Source organism: Megachile rotundata, chromosome 8 (assembly GCF_050947335.1).
Source record: "Megachile rotundata isolate GNS110a chromosome 8, iyMegRotu1, whole genome shotgun sequence".
Lineage (NCBI taxonomy): Eukaryota > Metazoa > Arthropoda > Insecta > Hymenoptera > Megachilidae > Megachile > Megachile rotundata.
Window position 1 is genome coordinate 3,690,869 of NC_134990.1, and position 22,867 is coordinate 3,713,735.

The following is a 22,867-nucleotide window of genomic DNA, read 5'->3' on the forward strand; positions in this document are numbered from 1 at the left end:
ATTTGTCACGCAGCTTGTCAATCGTTGTATAAATTGTCTATATTACAAAGAGCCGACAGGCAAAAAGCCCGGTTTCCTTCACCCCTTAGATAAGGGTAACGCTCCCTTTCAAAGTATTCACGAAGATCATTTGGGCCCATTAGTAATAACAAAAAGCGGCGAGAAATACGTTGCAGCTATTGTATGCGGCTATAGTAAGTATGTAATATTGCGAGCTGTCGAAAATGTAGGTGTAGAATTAACCTTACAATTTATTCGAGATTGTATGCTGCACTACGGCAAACCCGAGCGCGTAATTACTGATAGAGGAACAGCGTTCACAGCCAAGGCGTTTTCAAAATTTTGTAACTCTTATGGCATGCAACATATTAAAATAGCGGCCGGAGCCCCTCGCGCCAATGGGCAAATAGAGCATGCGAATAAAATGATATTGAATTGTCTTGCGACTACGACTGAGTCAAGCGATTGCGTGGATTGGAGTGCAAAATTACTTGACGTGCAATGAGCAATAAACAGTAGCCGTCATAAAGTTACACGGTGCAGTCCATTTGAATTAGTATTTAATTACAAGGTTAGGCTAAACGAGAGTCCATTGAGACGCGAAATACAAGATTGAAATGAAAAGATCGGAACGCCGGAACAACATATCGATGTAGCGGAGAAACTGCGACAGAATACTGAAATTCAAAGTGCACAGTTTAATAAAAATAGAAAGCCGGCCCGCAAATTTGAACCAGGCGATATCGTGTTAGTTAGGAGTGAACCACCTTCCACTGGGGAGAGTCGCAAACTAGCTGTTAAATATAAGGGGCCTTATGAGGTTGTAAAGGGTGTAGGGAATGATAGATATGTAATCCAGGATATCGAGGGCGAGACTCAGAGCCAGCGCGTATATAAAGGTATCTTACCTGTTGAGCGATTAAAATATGTCAGTTCTACTAGAGATTATCACAATCGAATGTCTACACGTTCTAAGAAACTAATTGAAAATGTACACGACGAGGACGTCGCGAGCCGCAGAATGGCCGAATTTTGTAGCAATCAAATTTTAAAGAAGACCGCTGAATCGACGGGCGTCGTCAGATTCCGGTTCGCGAAGCGGTTTCCGATCACGCCCGACGTTGCGAAGCTCAGTCTAGCAAGCGATGCCGAAAGTAACGAAAGGAGTCGAGCTAATAAAGTCTATATCTAAAACAAATTTTCTATCTTTAACACTTTAACGACCGGTCACACAACACGTGTGTGATAGCCGGAACAACCGTTCACGACCGCTCACACAACATGTGTGTGATGCTACCGCCGAAGGTTGTTGTCCAGTGCCACACTTTCTGTGTGATAATTTATGAAAGTAAACAAGTGTGGATATTGCTATTGGCTTCGTATTTCATCGCCACGTCTTTGATTTTAGGTAATTATTGTCTATTTTTAATTTTACATTTTACACTACAGTGGTGTACCATGTAAATTATGTAGCAAATGTCGGCGCTCTACGAAACATTAAATTTGTTGTTAAATTGTTGTCGTTTTTTGTTTTATGTTAACTTTTTCGTGAATTTAATAAAGTTCTTTTAAATTAATTCTTCAATAAAATAATTTTCAAAAAAAAAAATACACCGACTTCGAAATGCACTAAAAAGTATAAAATAATTTCTATTTCCTAATGAAGTAATTTCTATTGCTTTGAATCATACAATTACGTCACAGATATGAATTAAACCTATTTACTCGTTAGGTAGTATATTAAATACATTTCAACCTTTTCGGAGGCGGCGCAAAATTAAAAATACCTCAGTAAACGTTACTGCCAATAACCAGTTGATTGCGGTATGGCGTATTGGAAATTAATAAATTCTGCGAAAGAATACGAACCATTATAGATATATCTGGTAATATACGTAAATGTAACGACTGCATCTTCATTAGTGTCGCTTCGATCGATTCGGAGATAAACAAAAACGGAACACTCCCCTTAACAATGTATTATATCGTGACCTTGAAATCCACTCCGAGTCAAAAGTAAACGAAATATTTCAAATATTTCGAATTACTGTACTTACCGGTATTTCTTATTGATATGTTTACATTTCGCGTTCAATGTGGTTTCCATTAGCTAGAAAGCACTTTTGGTGGTTTTATGTTATGATTAGGTCATGATAATAGTGTTATGGTAATGCAAACCACATTAAACGCGAAATGTAAACATATCAATAAGAAATACCGGTAAGTACAGTAATACGAAATATTTGAAATATTTCGTTTGCTTTTGACTCAGAATGGATTTCAAGATCATGATATAATACATTGTTGAATTCGTTTCGATACGCTCTTTCATATGATATAAAAAAATATATACCATTCCATTAAAAAAACTGAAGGTTACCTTCATATCTTAAAAAATAGTATAAACACGAAAAAAATACATACTTCATTATGTTGATTATAAAAAACACTATCACTTTTTCCTCTTTCATTTTTTTCTAGTACCAGTCATTTACGAGAAAAACGCTGGCTAGTAAATCGCTGAACACCCTGTATAATATAAAATCATAATGTAACGCGTAACGCGTAACGCTGTCACGGTTATATTGTACTCTATCATACTCTATCATACTCTCTACAGTATAAAATCATAACGTAACGGTGTCACGCGTAACGCTGTCACGGTTAGGTTAGGTTAGGTTATGTTAGGTTGTAGCGTACAGGAATTATTGTAAAGTGCGACAAATAAATTAATTGTATTCAAAGAGAAATCAGACAAGAAAATCCTTAGAATTCCCTTGCGAAATATAATAGAATAGATGGAAATAATATTTAGCGTCGAGAACATTCGAGAAAAGCGAATACTTCAGACTAATCGAAATTTTGTCGCGATGCGAGAGTTCGTCGGCCGCTCAGCGGAGCGAGAGGCAAGGCGCGACCCGCGAGCCGCGAGCAGCGAGTGCGGAACTTGGCGACGCGTTGTTGATAGCTCGGCCGCAGGATAGCAACCGGCCTATATAAAATAGAGTCGCGCGCCCGGAACGGGCCTATTTGGCAGTCTGGGAGAGAGGACGAGGTAAGTACCATCGGCCGCTCTCGGACTAGCCTAGGGACTCCAGCAGGAGAGATCGGCGAGAATACCTGGTCGCCTGCTGGAGAAGGAACTTAGCTGTTAGGGACTCCGGCAGGAGAGTTCGGCGACCAATACCTGGACGCCTGCTCGGAGAGTAGCTAGTAGGAAACTCCGGCAGGAGAGTTCGGCGATAATACCTGGACGCCTGCCCGGAGAGTAGAAGTAGAGGAAGCTCCAGCAGGAGAGTTCGGCGAAACACTCCTGGACGCCTGTTTGGAGCAGAGTAAAGAGAGACTCCGGCGGGAGAGTTCGGCGATAATACCTGGACGCCCGACCGGAGGTAAAGGTTTAAGACCCCGGCAGGAGAGTACGGCGAACCCCTCCTGGACGCCTGCCGTGGGGTAAAGTTTAAGAGACTCCGGTGGGAGAGTTCGGCGACAATTCCTGGACGCCCACCTGGAGATAACTGTTGGTACCCAGGCAGGAGAGTACGGCGAAACCCTCCTGGACGCCTGCTTGGTGAATAGGGGGAGAGTACGGGAGTTTGTTCCTGGGCACTCGGTCGACATGGTGAGTTCGGCGAATATTCCTGGACGCCTGTCGACTGAGAGAGGACAGAGCATCTCCTGGACGCCCCAGGTAAAGTACAGGAGAGTATGGGAGAAAACTACTGGTCGCCCGTTCGGAATGGAGAGTTCGGAGAGAATACCTGGACGCCATTCGAACGGGAGAGAACAGAGTTACTCCTGGACGCCTGGTTGACGAAAGGAAAAGATTAGATAGAGAGAGAAAATATATATATATATATATATATATATATATATATATATATATATATACAGTGGGTAACAAAAGTAAGTAAACACTTTGAGCTTGTAGCAAAAAACTATTTAGGTCAAAGCAAATATGTAACTTTAAAAGACAAATTGTATATCTAGTGAAACTACATGAAATAATCTATACAATTATGCTGATAAAATGTTCATTAGTGCTGGATTTCCTCGTAAAAAATAATAAAGATTCGCGGTATGCAACGAATACACGTTCCAAAAGTAAGTAAACACGACCGACATTGCTCGATAACTTTTTAATACTTGCAATTTTGCAATTTATCTGTAAATAACTCTTATAGATTATTTCATGCTGAATCTGAATTCGCAAACCGTTCCTTTGTAGCGGTTATCGTTTTCGAGAAAATTTGATTTAAAGGAAAATTGTAAGTTTTCAACTTTGGAAATGTTTCACAGTCTTATAGTTGCTTCTATTCATTTTGTTTTTATACCAAACTATTCTGCAAATTATCTTGAATAAAATGATAGGAATTGTGATAATATTATAATTATTTAATTATGTTTAAATGCCAATGAAAGTGAAGAAGAAACCCAAGACTCGCCGATGTCTGCTGATGTTTTTTAATTTATTTCAACGACTGAGAGTTTCAGAACAAATCTAATCAGATCAAACGAAACAGTAAATATTACAGTTGAAGAAGGTACTCAAGAAAGATAACAAATCGTGTTATGCTTTGAGTACATGTGTCAAACGTTTCGGAAAATTATTAGCACGAAATCCGAAAAACGCTCGTACAAAAAAAATGACCGTCTGTGATGAGTATCACTGCTGTGACTGCATATTCGCGTTAAGCAATGAAGAATACGATATCAGTCATTCATTTAACCTTAAATTTAACGAACGTATAACAGATTTTACATAAAACAATATGCTAGTATAATTCAAGATATCAAGAAATAAAAAATAATAGTAACAATTATACATTTACGCAAATACTATATTATTATAAATAAGAATTATATAAAAGACAAAAATAATTATAATTTTAACACAAGTTATAAATATAACTTTTTATTGCTACACAAAATTACAAAGTTAGAACATTTAAATATTGTGGTTAATGCCCGCAATGATATCCTTGTCTTTGTGACATTTTGCAAATTCTGCCTGGTACAGATAAAGCATATTTTAAACAATCATCTGCAGTAAATTCCTGCCAAGTTGCAGTTATAATATTCTGTAACTCTTTAATACTTTTTGGCTTTTTCTCAGCTATTCTTAATTTGAGAATGGCTCACATATTTTCTATTGGTGACAGATCCGGACTTTGTGGCGGCCAATCTAATAAATTTATATTATTATTTTTGAGATAATTCATGACAATTTTTGCTTTGTGTATGGAGGCATTATCTTGCTGTAAAATGAAATCATTTCCTATCAAGCGCTGTCCTTCGGGTATAATGACGTCTTGTAATAGCTTCAGGTACACTTTCGAATTCACTTTTCCGGCTAGCGGTATAATTTTCCCAACGCCACTAGCCGAAAAACACCCCCAAACCATTATACCCTCGTTCATGCTTTTGTGTGTAGGTCTTATACAATTGTATGAAAATTCTTCGTTTCGTTTTCTCCACACGTACATCCTACCATGACTGTATTTCATGCGAATCATGGATTCGTCCGTCCATAATATTCTTTTCCAAAAATCGTCGGTTTGCAACATATGAGATTCGTAAAATTGCATACGCTTCTTCAAGTTTGTTTTGCTTAAATAGGGCAATTTTCTTGCAACACGCCCATGATTTTCTGCTGCATGCAATACTCTTCTGATCGTTTGTGTACTCGGCACATTTATATTTGTTTCTACTAATTGGGCTCGGATCTTTGGTGCCGACATAAATGGTGATGCCATTGACATATTTATAATTTTTTTGTCTGTACGGATTGTTGTACATTTCGGCCGTCCAGACCTTTGTCCTACAGAAACTCGTCCGTCTTTCTTATACGCAGCAATTATTTTGAAAATAGCAGCTGGGGTTTTTGCAAAAAATTTTGCTATCTTTCGGTACGAACTGCCTTCATTATGCATATGTATAACAATTTTGCGTTCCTCATTTGTGAGCTGTTTTCTTCCTTCCATTTTTCTATGACAAAACAAAAATGCACAATGTTGTAAAATTAAATAAACAATAAACTAAACAGTAAAATTCCACGATTAGAAAAATACAATGCAATATAAGAAATGTTTAACATTTCTAGAAAATATTTAAGATAACTTACCTTCAAATAAATTTAAATTAATAATACTGAACACCAAAAAATGAAAACGTTTAATGCCGAGTCTTGCACTCACTTATCAAGAATAAATAAACATGTAACAACTTCACATAGCAACGGCAGTGATACTCATCACAGACGGTCATTTTTTTTGTACGAGCGTTTTTCGGATTTCGTGCTAATAATTTTCCGAAACGTTTGACACATGTACTCAAAGCATAACACGATTTGTTATCTTTCTTGAGTACCTTCTTCAACTGTAATATTTACTGTTTCGTTTGATCTGATTAGATTTGTTCTGAAACTCTCAGTCGTTGAAATAAATTAAAAAACATCAGCAGACATCGGCGAGTCTTGGGTTTCTTCTTCACTTTCATTGGCATTTAAACATAATTAAATAATTATAATATTATCACAATTCCTATCATTTTATTCAAGATAATTTGCAGAATAGTTTGGTATAAAAACAAAATGAATAGAAGCAACTATAAGACTGTGAAACATTTCCAAAGTTGAAAACTTACAATTTTCCTTTAAATCAAATTTTCTCGAAAACGATAACCGCTACAAAGGAACGGTTTGCGAATTCAGATTCAGCATGAAATAATCTATAAGAGTTATTTACAGATAAATTGCAAAATTGCAAGTATTAAAAAGTTATCGAGCAATGTCGGTCGTGTTTACTTACTTTTGGAACGTGTATTCGTTGCATACCGCGAATCTTTATTATTTTTTACGAGGAAATCCAGCACTAATGAACATTTTATCAGCATAATTGTATAGATTATTTCATGTAGTTTCACTAGATATACAATTTGTCTTTTAAAGTTACATATTTGCTTTGACCTAAATAGTTTTTTGCTACAAGCTCAAAGTGTTTACTTACTTTTGTTACCCACTGTATATATATATATATTTTCTCTCTCTATCTAATCTATATATATATATATAGATATATATATATATATATATATATATATATATATATATATAGAGAGAGAGAGAGAGAGAGAGAGAGAGATTTCTATTTTAAATCTCTATTTTACATAGAGAGAGAGAGAGAGAGAGTTATGTAATCGTATGTTCTTTGCGTGTTTTGCGAAAGAAAATTTGTAACTCCGTTATTTCCTGTATGCCTCTCCTAATATCCCTGAATAAATATTCCTATTTTCCAGAATTCCTGATTTCCTTACGATTTCCTACTGTCCGAATATCCTAACCTGTGAATAAGATGGCTACAAGGTTAGGTTAGGTTTAGGTTAGGTTATATATGTCACGGTCATATTGTAATCTATCTATAGTATCCATCTATCTGTAGTATAAAATCATAACGTATCGGTGTCACGCGTAACACTTTAGGTTAGGTTAGGCTAACCTAACCTAGCCTAACCTAACCTAACCTAACTTGACCGTGACAGCGTTGCGCGTGACACAGTTACGTTATGATTTTATACTATGGAGAGTATGATAGAGTACAATATAACCATGACAGTGTTACGCGTTACGAGTTACGCTATGATTTTATATTATAGAGTATGAAGAGTATGATACCCTTTGCATTTCACAATTCACGGTCCAACCACTAAAATAATAAAACAATTTCAAACATGCCAACACATTTGTAACACGTCATGTGACAAAAGGGATGTCCCAAAAAATATTAAATTAATATTAAAATTATAACTTTGTTGTTACATACACTTTAAATAAGAAAAAACTTTATGTAATATTAAGTGTCCGAATATTTTTTCGACATCAATATCGGGTCTAATTTCGTTTATAATTTATTATATGGAAAACAATAAAAAATAAAGTATTTAATTTTACATATTTGTAAACTAGAATATGTGCTCTAACTCATTACAGATCAGAAAATTCGATAATCACATTGCAAGTAAGTACATAAACGTTTAATTTCGCAAATACCATAGTGTCCGAATATTAAATCGAGTAACTGTACGTATTATAATACTACATATACATTGAATTACACGTCGAATGATAGTAAGCAGTAACGGCTCGTAGCTAAAATTAATAGAGGTGCAACTGCAGAACACTTTTAGCCTCTGTTTAAAAATTTTGTAAAAGAAAACAAACGTATATAAAGAGAAAATTTATTCAGAAATGAGATAAAATTTTAAAAGAACAAAATTAAACATTTGTTATTTACTATGTTACTGATAACATCAAGTTGAAATAAGGGATGCTGCAGTTTTACAGTACCTATACGCAAGCCGCCACTGATAGTAATATTACTTGTACTATTATATATTATCTGGCTATCATGAAACATACCATATGAAACAGAATGGTGTCGTAGTAAATGCATCTTAACAAATTCGTTATCTCAGAATCAAAACTTATTATTTCAGAAGTAGTGTGGAATGAAAAAACTTTAGAGAATATTTTTTCTTCATTTTTTCACATTGAATCAACCCCATTCGGAAAATTATCAGCCAGAAGTTATCAGTCTGTAAAATCATTCTTCAAAGAAACGATTAACTTTGCTTTGAGACATTTTATCATCCCAATGTGTATTACACGATACAATAATAAAAAAGATTTACCTTGTTATTTCATAATCAGGGTAATCTGTGCACAAAGTTTTATATACAAATTTTTATAAGTCCAGAAGTACAAAGTCACGTTATAGTATTTATATGACTTTTTGCACGCTATGTCCAACTGTGCAGCGTGGCAACGGAAAGGAACTTGGTTATGTTGTCTTTACGAGGTATTTATACATACAAGGTGTCCCATTTTCTTACCGCCAAACTTTTTCAATATATTGCATACACGAAAATAAGAAAAAGCTTATCCCAAGCTCAAAAATAAAAGTGAAGAATCTAAAACCTCTTGGATGTTACTCAAAAGGGTGGCCTTCAAAAAATATATTAAAGCCAAGGTCATCGGAGCTGCCTTTCTCAAATGTAAGTTCCTCATCTCAAAATTTGTTAAGTTTCCTTGAAATATGTGTCAACCTTCGTTGAACTAAAAATGAACGTATATTCTATCGTTTATTCATTCTTACTTCATTTTTTATTCTTAATTCCAAATGAAATGCCCATTGTACACCAGAAGGTTCAGTATTAAACACTTTATTATAATCAAAATTATAACAGTTATAATAAAAATACGAGATTGTAACCGTTTTGTTTTTGTTGCTATATATGGTGTGTCCCAATTTTATCCGTAAAGCTTCACCATATTCTGTAAATAAAACAGAAAAAATAATATATAAACATGGGTTCTTAACCAGTTAACTGTGTTTGACGACTATATCCGTCATAGAGATGTGGCAGAATTTTTTGTCATGACGACTGTATCCGTCATGCGTAAAATTTTGTTACAATTTAATATTTAAATTGTAATTTTGGCGAAAACTAAATTATATTCGTAAATTGTAATATGTTTAAAATGTTTAGAGGTCAACACGCAATGAAATAAACAAATACAACGTGTAAATGATTTGAGATAGATTCATAAATTCTTGGGAGCTAACTCGTCATCGATTGATTATCGCGACACACACCGGTGCGCGCTTTGCAAAAAGATCGCCACAGTTAACTGGTTAAATGTTTTATGGAAGGATTATGAGCAATATACGAAGTAATAGTGGACGATTCTTTCCTTGGCTATTATTACATTCACGAATAATTGTTGACTCTCGTACTTTTATCAATAATTTCTAATAAAGCATTTATTTTAATATTTATTTTAATAACTTCTAATAAAGAACTTATTTTTATATAAATATATTTTCTTATTTCTATTTATACAGCATGCTAGTGTAGTTTTACCGACAAAACTCTGTAAAGGATGGCTTAAATTTAACATACAAATTAATTTAAGAACTTTTAGAAAACTGTTCTTTATTTATGATTAATTTAGACTGTTCGAGTCGATCACAGTTTTCAACGCTTGGAAATTACAAATGGGTCATTCCACGCCAAATCGATCACTTTTGGAAGTCACCATCTCCGATTTTGCTCTAATCGAAATATGTTGTAGTCCATGTGAAATTAGGGGGGGTTTAAGTCATCATTTTGCAGGTTTCGAATTTGTTAATGAATGACAAGCCGTTTGTAAGTTTGCAATTTTTGCCCATTTTGACGAAAAATGGGGTCCACTTGGGAATTTTTTTCTCAGAAACTACTGAACCGATTTAGTTAAATTTTTTTGTTTTATTCGTGAAGGTTTGGGCTATTTCAAAATATTTTTTTAACTTTGTCAATATGTTATAAAATGTTGAAAAATTTAAACAAATTCTTTTTTTGCGTTTTTCTCAATAAGGGGCGTAAAGGGTTAAAATTAAAAAAAAAATATGTTCATATTCTTCGAAGCTTCCGCTTTAAAATGAGCCCTTTAGAACGATGGAGCCTTGAAAATTGACGTCTCTACAAGCTAGAAAAGGACGCGGGGTACCCCGATTTCAGGTAGGTGAGTCGTGTGCTCTGCTATTATGATCGGTTTTTATATCCACCGGTCTCAAAACTATACAAGGAGACTTCGTACGCGATTAAATGACTCTGTTGGTACCTAGAAAAGTATATTAGTACTTACTTTTGACGAATCACACATTTTTTAATCATAACTTCATTCATAGATATTAGTTCGTATATTTATTGTTTATATTTTAAAAAAGGCATCATTGATAGAATCCGCAAAAAAGTGGTGATTTCTTTCTATCGCAATAGGATAATAGTGGGTTGTGATCAAAAGTATGGAAAGTATTGTGTGTGGTTGGAAAAAATTTAACGACAGTTAGTTCATACACTAAGTACGGAGCCATCATTATCGTACGAGCAAGTCCTACTTTATTTTCTTTATTTGATAATGCCGCAAAGCTGAGAAAACTTTTAGACCCTGTATATTTAACCCTTTCATTACGGGTGCTGCCTATAGGCGGCGGCCGCGCGACGTCTTGTGTGTACGGGTGCCGACTATAGGCGGCGGCCGCACGTCGACCTGTGTGTACGGGTGTTATATGTAAATAACTGAATATTCATACAATATACTCGTTTTCATGTTCTTCCTATAATACGATGAAACAGTCGTTATGTAGCTCTTAAAAAAGTGTACATACAAGACAATCACAAAGTGGCGTTGAAAAACGTTAGCCCGAATATCGAAGACTACTAACGAGCAAAGTGCACACTTCGCGGCGCGGACTGTCGTAAGGAAAGGGTTAATATATTCATTTTGTGTTACATAATTAAATGCTATGTTCGAAAAAGATGATTCTGCCCATTCAAATAAATCTTTAGGAGTGAGAAATGAATTTTTTCGAACAATCTTTGTAAGCTAACGTACATTGCAAGTTTTTTAGTGCTCCCTTCAATAGGATAGCATGACCCCTCTATCGTGAGTAGTTGTACAAGAATGCCATTTTGCAAAAACACCGAAATCACTTAAATGAATAGTTGAATTAATAAAACTCTTTTTGCTTTCATATTGCGTAGCTATCTCGAGAGATATGTTTTCTACAGCCTAATGACTTTTACTCTCTTATTATTTTCAAACCGATAACCAAACAAATAGTTCACGCTTATATCACTTTAGGATTAAATCTAACATAACTATAAGTGTATTATTGGCCAAGAGTGAGTACTAATATACATTACTAGGTATGAACAGCGTCATTTAGTCGTATACGAAGTCTTGTCGTATTGTTTTGAGATCGGTGGATATAAAAACCGATCATAATAGCAGAGCACACGACTCACCTACCTGAAATCGGGGTACCCCGCGTCCTTTTCTAGCTTGTAGAGACGTCAATTTTCAAGGCTCCATCGTTCTAAAGGGCTCATTTTAAAGCGGAAGCTTCGAAGAATATGAACATATTTTTTTTTAATTTTAACCCTTTACGCCCCTTATTGAGAAAAACGCAAAAAAAGAATTTGTTTAAATTTTTCAACATTTTATAACAAATTGACGGAATTAGAAAAAATATTTTAAAATAGCCCAAACCTTCACGAATAAAACAAAAAAAAAAGTAGCTAAATCGTTTCAGTAGTTTCTGAGAAAAAAATTCCCAAGTGGACCCCATTTTCGCCAAAATGGGCAAAAATTGCAAACTTCAAAACGGCTTGTCATTCATTAACAAATTCGAAACCGGCAAAATGATGACTTAAACCCCCCTAATTTCACATGGACTACAACATATTTCGATTAGAGCAAAATCGGAGATGGTGACTTCCAAAAGTGATCGATTTGGCGTGGAATGACCCAAATGTTCTACTGCTCCCACACAGGCTTTCAGTCACAGATATCTTTACACACATCTTCAAACGACTTACAATTGAAACATCCTGCATGCGAATATTGAATAACAAAGTAATCTTACCATTTCATATTTGTGTATAATTTTTCAACTAGTTAGAAAATTATTTTGTTATAACTTTTTAGGTGTTAGAAATCCTATAATATTCTTGTCTTATTTGCATGAATAGAATGTGTTAATAAATCTTGACAGTCTGCCAAGCCCTACAGCTATCTTTTTAACCGACTTCGAAAAAGGAGGAGGTTACTCAATTCGATCATTATTTTTTTTTTTTTCTATGTGTGCCCGCCGATTACGCCTAGCTGAATAGACCGATCGGAACGAAACCTTTTGCATCTGGTAGGTTCTGACTCCCCATTGGTACCATTATCAAAAAATTTTTCATTTTCTAATTGCAAAGTATTGTTATTGCAAATAAAATAATTTTTAGAAAAAAAATACACCGACTTCGAAATGCACTAAAAAGTATAAAATAATTTCTATTTCCTAATGAAGTAATTTCTATTTCATTCAATCATACAATTACGTAACAGATATGAATAAAACCTATTTACTCGTTAGGTATTATATTAAATACATTTCAACCTTTTCGGAGGCGGCGCAAAATTAAAAGATTATTTTGAATATGTTATTTAATTTTGCGCCGCCTCCGAAAAGGTTGAAATGTATTTAATATAATACCTAACGAGTAAATAGGTTTCATTCATATCTGTTACGTAATTGTATGATTGAATGAAATAGAAATTACTTCATTAGGAAATAGAAATTATTTTATACTTTTTAGTGCATTTCGAAGTCGGTGTATTTTTTTTCTAAAAATTATTTTATTTCACACTTTTTATCGGCCGACAAGACCTGTTTGTAGAAACAGTAGAAAATCGGCGACTGCATGTTGACTCATACACCACCAGAGACACGGAGGCATACGTAGTATTCAATATATTAGTAACAATAGTTTTTCGCTAATAACTCGAAAACTAAAGCTTCCCCTTAATTGTGGATACGGAAAAAGTTGTTCAGAATCGTGTCCCTGATAACATATTAAAAGGACATGAAAATCGTCCAAAGTTGATTTCAAAACTTTTCAACAATTTTTCGCTAATATCTCGAAAACTAAACCTTTCCGCGAAGTTTGTATATGAACAAAATTGTTCAGAATCATGTCCGTGATAAGATATTAAAAGCGCACTAAAATCGAGAAAACTTTATTTCAAAAGTTGCCGATTTTTTTGCAATAACAATACTTTGCAATTAAAAAATGAAAAATTTTTTGATAATGGTACCAATGGGGAGTCAGAACCTAACAGATGCAAAAGGTTTCGTTCCGATCGGTCCATCCAGCTAGGCGTAATCGGCGGGCACACATAGAAAAAAAAAAAAAAAAAAAAAAAAATATATACTGATCGAATTGAGTAACCTCCTCCTTTCTCGAAGTCGGTTAAAAAACCGGCAACTTTTGAAATAAACTTTTCTCGATTTTAGTGCGCTTTTAATATCTTATCACGGACATGATTCTGAACAATTTTGTTCATACACAAATTTCGCGGAAAGGTTTAGTTTTCGAGATATTAGCGAAAAATTGTTGAAAAGTTTTAAAATCAACTTTGGACGATTTTCATGTCCTTTTGATATGTTATCAGGGGCACGATTCTGAACAACTTTTTCCTTATCCGCAATTAAGGGGAAGCTTTAGTTTTCGAGTCATTAGCGAAAAACTATTATTACTAATGTATTGAATTCTACGTATGCCTCCGTGTCTCTGGTGGTGTATGAGTCAACATGCAGTAGCCGATTTTCTACTGTTTCTACAAACACGTCTTGCCGGCCGATAAAAAGTGTGAAATAAAATAATTTTTAGAAAAAAAAATACGCCGACTTCGAAATGCACTAAAAAGTATAAAATAATTTCTATTTTCTAATGAAGTAATTTCTATTTCATTCAATCATACAATTACGTAACAGATATGAATGAAACTTATTTATTCGTTAGGTAGTATATTAAATACATTTCAACCTTTTCGGAGGCGGCGCAAAATTAAAAGGTAAAACTGTAGAATTACTCCGTCACCTCAAAAAAATATTCGGGACATGTTTTCGATGTATTTTTGCCTCCTGAATACGAATATGATCATAAAAATCGGCGGTCGGACATATCTGAGCTGCTATTTTGGAGAAACAGCAGAAAATCGTGATTTCTTAGAGTTTTTTGTATTTATTTTGAAAAATTCTCATCTGATGAAAAAATGTTTCCAACAAAAAATGTAGAATGGAAAATTCTCTACAAGAAAGTTCTGATACATTTTTTTTGTAATTCTAACGGTAAGGCTGCAAATGAACGATGAAAGTGTCAAAAATTACCTTTCGAATGGTTAGGTTCGCTAAAGCGTGCGCCCTACCACCGGAGCGCTCCGAGGGGCGGGGAAGAAGGTAGGGCGCACGCTTTAGCGAACTTAACCATTCGAAAGGTAATTTTTGACACTTTCGTCGTTCATTTGCAGCCTTACCGTTAGAATTACAAAAAAAATGTATCAGAACTTTCTTGTAGAGAATTTTCCATTCTACATTTTTTGTTGGAAACATTTTTTCATCAGATGAGAATTTTTCAAAATAAATACAAAAAACTCTAAGAAATCACGATTTTCTGCTGTTTCTCCAAAATAGCAGCTCAGATATGTCCGACCGCCGATTTTTATGATCATATTCGTATTCAGGAGGCAAAACTACATCGAAAACATGTCCCGAATATTTTTTTTGAGGTGACGGCGTAATTCTACAGTTTTACCAATTAAAAATACCTCAGTAAACGTTGCTGCCAATAACCAGTTGATTGTGGTATGACGTATTGGAAATTAATAAATCCTGAGAAGGAAGACGAACCATTATAGATATATCTGGTAATATACGTAAATGTAACGACTATATCTTCATTTTGCAACATTTCTGATATAAATGAAATTGAATCGACTTCGTTCACATGCGGAAGCCATGGATCTAAGAACCTATAAACGGAGCCCACGACGCGGGAGTTACCAAATTTGCGGCAGATAGGCTCTATCTTTATAGAATATGCGGTGATCGAGTCTTTCCGTCGCATACTCGACTAGATAGACCATAGTTACATTCTATACGCATTAACACCTACTTCGCGGCGTGCTGCCAAGTTATATATGTATATAGAAAAAAAATAGCTATACAAGCTTTGCCTATGTTCGGCTGTCCAAAGGTTGACATGTTCAAGAAAATCTTTTAATTTTGCGCCGCCTCCGAAAAGGTTGAAATGTATTTAATATACTACCTAACGGGTAAATAGGTTTCATTCATATCTGTTACGTAATTGTATGATTAAATGAAATAGAAATTACTTCATTAGGAAATAGAAATTATTTTATACTTTTTAGTGCATTTCGAAGTCGGCGTATTTTTTTTCTTAAAATTATTTTATTTATTCTTGGGTTACTTACCTGGGCGGGCTAGATCGCTTGCCTACCGCTTGCTATAAGCACGTATTCACGTCAGCAGTGCGTGACCACACGCATACTGTATAATGAAAGGGCACAGCCGAATAAGGGTGTGAAAAATGCCCCTAAACCAAGTTCCACTTGTAATACGTCATTCAATATATCGTTTATCAAGAAAAGACAGTTTGTGTGAAGTTTTAACTTTGCAACTCTACTGCAAGGGTGGTAAAACGCAAAAACGAACAATTTTTCAAGCAATTTCTTTTAAATTAATGCATGAAACATGTTGGAGAAAATCAAAGATATTTCAGTTAATGAGGAATTGATTATAGCAGATATTGAGATTTTTAGTATCGCGTTATTCTTTTGTTTTTCGGTGTTCGTGTCGTTGCACGTTGCACGACTCTTTCTTCTCTTCCTGGCGATCACGCGGATAGGACGCGTCGACTACACTTCTGCGTATAATAATTTTATATCTGTGTTTCACGACTTTAATGTATATTTTAATATATAAAGCATAGTCCTTAACAATTTTTTTAGTTGCAAATTCAAATTGTGAAAAATACAAGAGTCTACTGTATGTTGCAAAATGACGACTTTGAAGGATTTATGAATCTATGTATATATTTTTTAAAGTAATAATATGTTATTTATATTATTTATATATTTATTTCAAATATTTTAGTTTATTGCACCGCACCTAAAGAAATCAAAAACTGATTTTTTCGTCGTGTTCATTTCTTCTCAAAATACTTTTTTTATACAGTGAAGGATGTTCGCGACATCTACCGTGACGAACACAAAAAGAATAGAGTTAGAAGACGATCGGTTTTTGTAACAACGCAGGAAATGTGTAATTGCATATTCATGTTGTGTAAAAATCTAAGTTAGTGATTAAATGTATTATTATTTAGTATGCAATGTGATTCTTATTAATATACTGAACCGTATGTTCGAAATTACCGTTTAACATGGTTATGGACCCAGGATGCGCGTAGATTACCGATCTAACCTCAATCTGACCACGTGCGTTCGCTTTGTGTAAAAATGTGTGCTGATATTGCAAGAAACGAATTTCATATATCCAAATTGTCCGAGAACAATTATCGGACGTGGAAGATTGAGATGAAATGGTTACTAAAAGGAAAAGGACTGCTAGATTACGGCCAGCATCCGAAAATGCAGAACAAAGGACGCAATATATTACGAATAACGATAGAGCCCTTGCAATGATTGGACTGCACGTCGATGCAGAGCAGCAAATTCATATTGAAGACTGCAATGAAGCAGGAGAAGCTTGGTTAAGACTTGAACAGGTACATGAGCCTAAATCCAGGGTACGTATTATGATTTTGAAAAAGGAATTCTATCATTTAAAAATGAAAGGTAATAAAAACATGTCTTCATATGTTTCGAGAGCGAAAGTTGTTGCAAATAATCTAAGAGAAGCAGGTGCTGAACCTAAGGACGAGGACCTGGCGTATGCACTGTTGGCTGGTTTACCAGAAAGTTATGAAACATTGAATATGTCACTTGCTAGTTTGCCTGATGATAAGTTTAATTCCACAGAAATTAGTAGAGTGCTTCTTGCAGAATACGAAAGACGTTGTTCCAGAAAAGATGAGCAAGTAGATACAGGTAAAGAGGCATTGCATCTATCAAAGAGATATGACAAATATTCAAATAATAATAATGCTGGTACAAGTAAATACAAAGGCAACCAAGCTACGTGTTTTAAGTGTAACAAAATAGGTCATTTTGCCAATCAGTGTCGTACCAGGGTAAATAGGGAACGCACAGTGAAGCATACCAATACTAAATCCAAGACAGATGGGGCCTTTTTGTTGTCATTAAATAGTGTCAATGTAGATTCGACATGGTTACTAGACAGTGGATGCACGCACCATGTCAGCAATAGGAAAGACTGGTTTATGACATTTAAGGAATTGGACTTAGAAATGGTTAATACTGCAGCAAACCCACAGAAGAAAACTGGTGCTGTATTGAAAGCCAAAGGTGTGGGCAGTATTATGTTAAATATGAGTGTTGGAAATTCAATAAGAAAAATAAGACTCGATAATGTATATTATGTACCAGATATAAGGAAAAATTTATTGTCGGTTTCACAAATTGAGAAAAAAGGTCATGAGTTGTTAATTAGAGATGGAGTAATCAGAATTAGACACCAAAATACAAGAAAAGTTTTATGTGTCGCACTTAGAAAAGATGATTTGTACGTTGTGCGAACAATTATGAATGATAATGATAGCAATTTAGAATCGCATGCAGTGAACATTGAGCACAAGAAGCTCTGGCATGAGAGATTTTGTCATATTAACAATGATACCATCAAGAAAACTTTTCAACTGAAGAAGGTGTTGGGATTTGAGGATACTGCTGTTGAAAGTACAGCATGTGATGCCTGCTATGTTGGAAAGCAAACTAAAGCACCTTGCAAACCGATAACTATCAGACAATCAAAGGATATCGGCGAGCTGATTCACTCTGACCTATGTGGACCAATGCCAGTGACGTCTCTAGGTGGAAGTAGGTACTTTATAACCTTCATTGACGACTATTCCTGCAGAATTCATGTACAATGTATCAAGTCGAAGGATCAAACGGTAGAATGTATACGTAATTATATTACGATGCTTGAACGACAGACAGGTAAAAAGGTATTAAGATTCAGATCTGACAACGGTCTAGAGTACTGTAATAAAGAGGTTAGACAATATTTTGATCAACTGGGAATTAAACATGAACGGAGCAATGTAGAGACACCTCAAATGAATGGCGTCGCAGAGCGGGCAAATCGAACGCTGTTAGACTTAGCCAGATCCATGTTACATTCAGCGAAGTTGCCAAAGACTTTTTGGGCTGAGGCGATTAGCACAGCCGCATATGTTAGAAATCGGGTGAGTAATTCAAAAGTTAATGATGAAACTCCATTGGGTTTATGGATCAAGCATGCACCTAGCATAAAACACTTAAAGGTATTTGGTTGTCTGGCTTATGCAAGAATGCCAATGCAAGGTAGGAATAAGTTGGATGGTAGAGCATTGCCATGTATATTAGTTGGTTACGCGACGAATACGTGCGGATATAGGCTATGGTGTCCAGAGAAGAGAAACATCATTACGACAAAGCATGTGAGATTTTATGAAAATATAAAAGCAACTGAATGGTTTGATGAAAGAAATGGTATACAGCATACACCAGAAGATCTGTGGTTAAATGAAGACAACGTTGCCCTTACGATTAATAATACTAATGAAAATACTCATAGCAGTTCACAACCTGAGCATACTGGGTTGATTGAAGCAGAAGCGGAAGATGCAGAGATAGTGGGGGAGACAATAGTTCCAAGCGATAAACCACGCAGAGGTAGACCATTGAAGAAAATAAGAAATCCATATGGTAGAAAGGGTAAGCCTAAATTGAACATAAATGACCAAGAAAGTCAAAATGAAACAGATGAAGGTTCAACGGACATTGAAGCAAATTTGTTACAAATTGCGGAACCAGATAGCGTAGATGAGGCACTATACTCGCCTCAAGCAGAGTCCTGGAAACAGGCCATCAATGAAGAAATGAATAGTTTAAAAGAAAGAAAAACTTGGATTGTCACTGACCTACCCAAGGATAAGAAATGCATTGGATGCAAGTGGGTTTTTAAACTCAAGACTAATTCTAATGGAAAACCAATCAGGTTCAAGGCAAGACTAGTTGCTCAGGGATTTGGTCAAAAGGAAGGAGAAGATTATGGTGAGACGTATTCGCCAATTGCAAATTTCTCCACGATCAGAATTCTATTGGCGCTTTCAACGACCTTTAAATGGAAAACAAGACATATCGACGTTAAAAATGCATTTCTGTATGGAAAGTTGGAAGAAGAAATCTACATGAGGTTACCTCCGTTATTTGAGGAAGAGGACGGGAAGGTGGCTAGACTAATGCGTCCTATATATGGTTTAAAGCAGGCTAGCAGAAATTGGAATGACGAGTTAGATAGTTTTCTAATAAGTTGTGGACTCCAGAGACTAAAGACTTCAAGTTGTGTATATAGGTTGCATAATGACATTATATTAGTAGTGTATGTTGATGATATTTTAATATTTTCTCCTGAAACTAGCATAATTGACAACATTGTGAAAACAATATCTAATAAGTACGAAATCAAGGATCTAGGTGAAGTTAGCTTTGTATTAGGTGTTAAAATCCAAAGGAATGCGAATGGCAATATGTGCTTAACGCAAAAGGCGTACATAGATTCAATGTTAAAGAAATATGGTATGGAAGAATGTCGCGGCGCTGCAACACCGTTAGAACCAGGAATAAAATTGTGTAATTCAGAAAACGAGATGTCTGGGATTCCATACAAGCAAGCTATAGGTTCACTAATGTATTTAGCATCATGCACTAGACCTGACATATTATTTGCTGTTGTAAAATTATCTCAATATAATATAAAGCCAAGTAAGGAACATTGGATTCAGGTAAAGCATATATTTAGATATTTGAGTAAAACACGGAATTATGGAATTGAGTATAACTGCGATGACAATAGGAATATAGAAGTGTTTTGTGATGCTGATTGGGGTAGTAACTTGAGCGATAGACATTCTTTTTCAGGCTTAATTGTGCGCATTGCAGGAAATCTTGTCCACTGGAGATCGCAAAAACAAAGATGTATCGCCACGTCCACGATGGAGGCTGAATATGTGTCGATGTCACACGGAGTAAAGGAAGTCATGTGGATCAATATGTTATTCAAGGAATTAGATTTATTGTATTATTTTACAGGTTTTGAAATGTTTAGTGATAATAAGGCAGCAATTGATTTTTCTAAAAGTAAAGTAGATAAAACTAGAACTAAACACATTGACATATGTTATCATATAGTTAGAGAAAAGGTACAAGCAGGACTGGTCAAGATTCGATACATTTCCACGAACGAAAATCCAGCTGATATACTCACGAAAGGATTGAAACCAGTAAAGCATGAGGAGTGCATAAAAACATTAGGGTTGAAGCTGGTCATATGATTGCTTGAAATTTTAAGCCCGCCACAAATGTCGCGAAAGTGGGGGAATTGAAGGATATTCGCGACATCTACCGTGACGAACACAAAAAGAATAGAGTTAGAAGACGATCGGTTTTTGTAACAACGCAGGAAATGTGTAATTGCATATTCATGTTGTGTAAAAATCTAAGTTAGTGATTAAATGTATTATTATTTAGTATGCAATATGCATAGTATCTTTATGCATAGTATCCGCGTTTATAATTGGTACGTGAGGTGAAATATTATAGACTTTGTGGTTTTTTTTTAGTGTAGTTTGTGCGCGAATATGTCTCTGACCGGACAAATTGGACCCAGTGAGGGCACCGGTGGTGAAAATATAAGTGTTGCTTCAACCAGTGCTATGCGGATCCCGGTGTTTTGACCGCAGAAAGTGGCTTTGTGGTTTAAGCAGTTAGAAGCCCAATTCCTTATCGGCAGGATAACCAAGGACGAAACGAAATTCGGTTACGTCGTGGCACAACTCGACGGAAAGTACGCCGAAGAGGTTGAAGACGTGATATGTAATCCACCGGACGAAAATAAATATGAGACACTGAAAGAAGAATTAATCAAAAGACTATCCGATTCCGATAGTACGCGTGTCCGAAAGCTCCTGGAATCCGAAAAAATCGGCGACCGTACACCGACGCAGTTTTGGCGTCATTTGAAGAAATTGGTGGGCTCCTCGGTAAACGACGAATTCCTGACGGAGATGTGGAAGAATCGTCTCCCGGTGAAGACGCAGCTCGTGTTAGCCGCTACATCTGATAAAGACGGCACCAAGCTCGCCGAAATAGCGGATAGAGTACACGACATTCCGGCAGAAAGAGGACGAATAGCCGCGGTGGCCAATACCTCGGAAATCGACCGTTTAAGCGAGGAGTTAAAACAGCTGAAGATTCAGTTGAGCACGGTACTACGACAGAATCGGGCTCCACGGAAAAAGTTCCGGTCACCGGCACGCGGTTTGTCACGGGAGGCAAGCAAAGATCGGCAGCAGGCGCGAGGCACGAAGCCCCCGAATTGGTTGTGTTGACACCACTACAAATGGGGTGAGAAAGCAACGACGTGTAAAGAACCCTGAGCGTGGAACACGGGAAACGCGGAAAACCGTCGTACTTAAACGCGGCAAACTTCGACGGTGGTAAATCTGGCCGCATTTTCGTCACCGACAAATGGACAAAGGTTCGGTTTCTTGTCGATACGGGCGCGGACGTGTGCGTTTTTCCGCGGTTGAAGACAAGTGGCTGTGCGCGGGAAAGTGAATACGCGCTGTATACGGCGAATGGTGCACGCATTGCCACTTACGGAACAATGACCGTAAATCTGAATTTGTCGTTGCGCCGCGAGTTTACGTGGAGTTTTATTATTGCGGACGTGGAAGGACCGATTATCGGGATGGACTTTTTAGCACATTATAACTTGCTGGTGGATTCGCGCAATAGACGCTTAGTCGATGGAACGACGAATTTGTTTTCAGTCGGCCGGTACGCTAATGCAAGTTACCCGATAGTAAAGACGATCGCGAGTGACACGCTGTACCATCGGCTTCTCGCGGAGTATCCGGACTTGACCCGGCCTGCAGTGTTTCGGAGGGACACGGTTAAACACAGCACAGTGCATCATATTAAGACGACACCGGGACCACCTGTTCACTGCAAACCCAGGCGCCTTGCTCCAGATCGACTGAAGGTGGCCAAGGCGGAAATAGGCCTCATGTTGCAGCAGGGAATCATTCGTCCGTCGAAAAGTCCATGGGCGTCGCCGTTACATCTTGTGCCGAAGAAGGATGGAGGTATTCGACCGTGCGGTGATTACCGCGCGCTCAACAATCGTACTGTGCCGGACAGGTATGCGCCGCCTCACATTGAGGACTTTTCACATTTTTTACACGGGAAACGGGTGTTTTCCAAAGTGGACCTAGTGCGGGCGTACAA

The 22,867-nt window shown here is 36.3% G+C and overlaps 1 protein-coding gene across 6 annotated transcripts in view; it reads right to left on the bottom strand.

Moving 5' to 3' along the window:
* The window catches only part of LOC100882678 (uncharacterized), a 490,348-nt gene that overhangs the window by 299,831 nt on the left and 167,650 nt on the right, over positions 1–22,867 (bottom strand). The window lies entirely within an intron of this gene.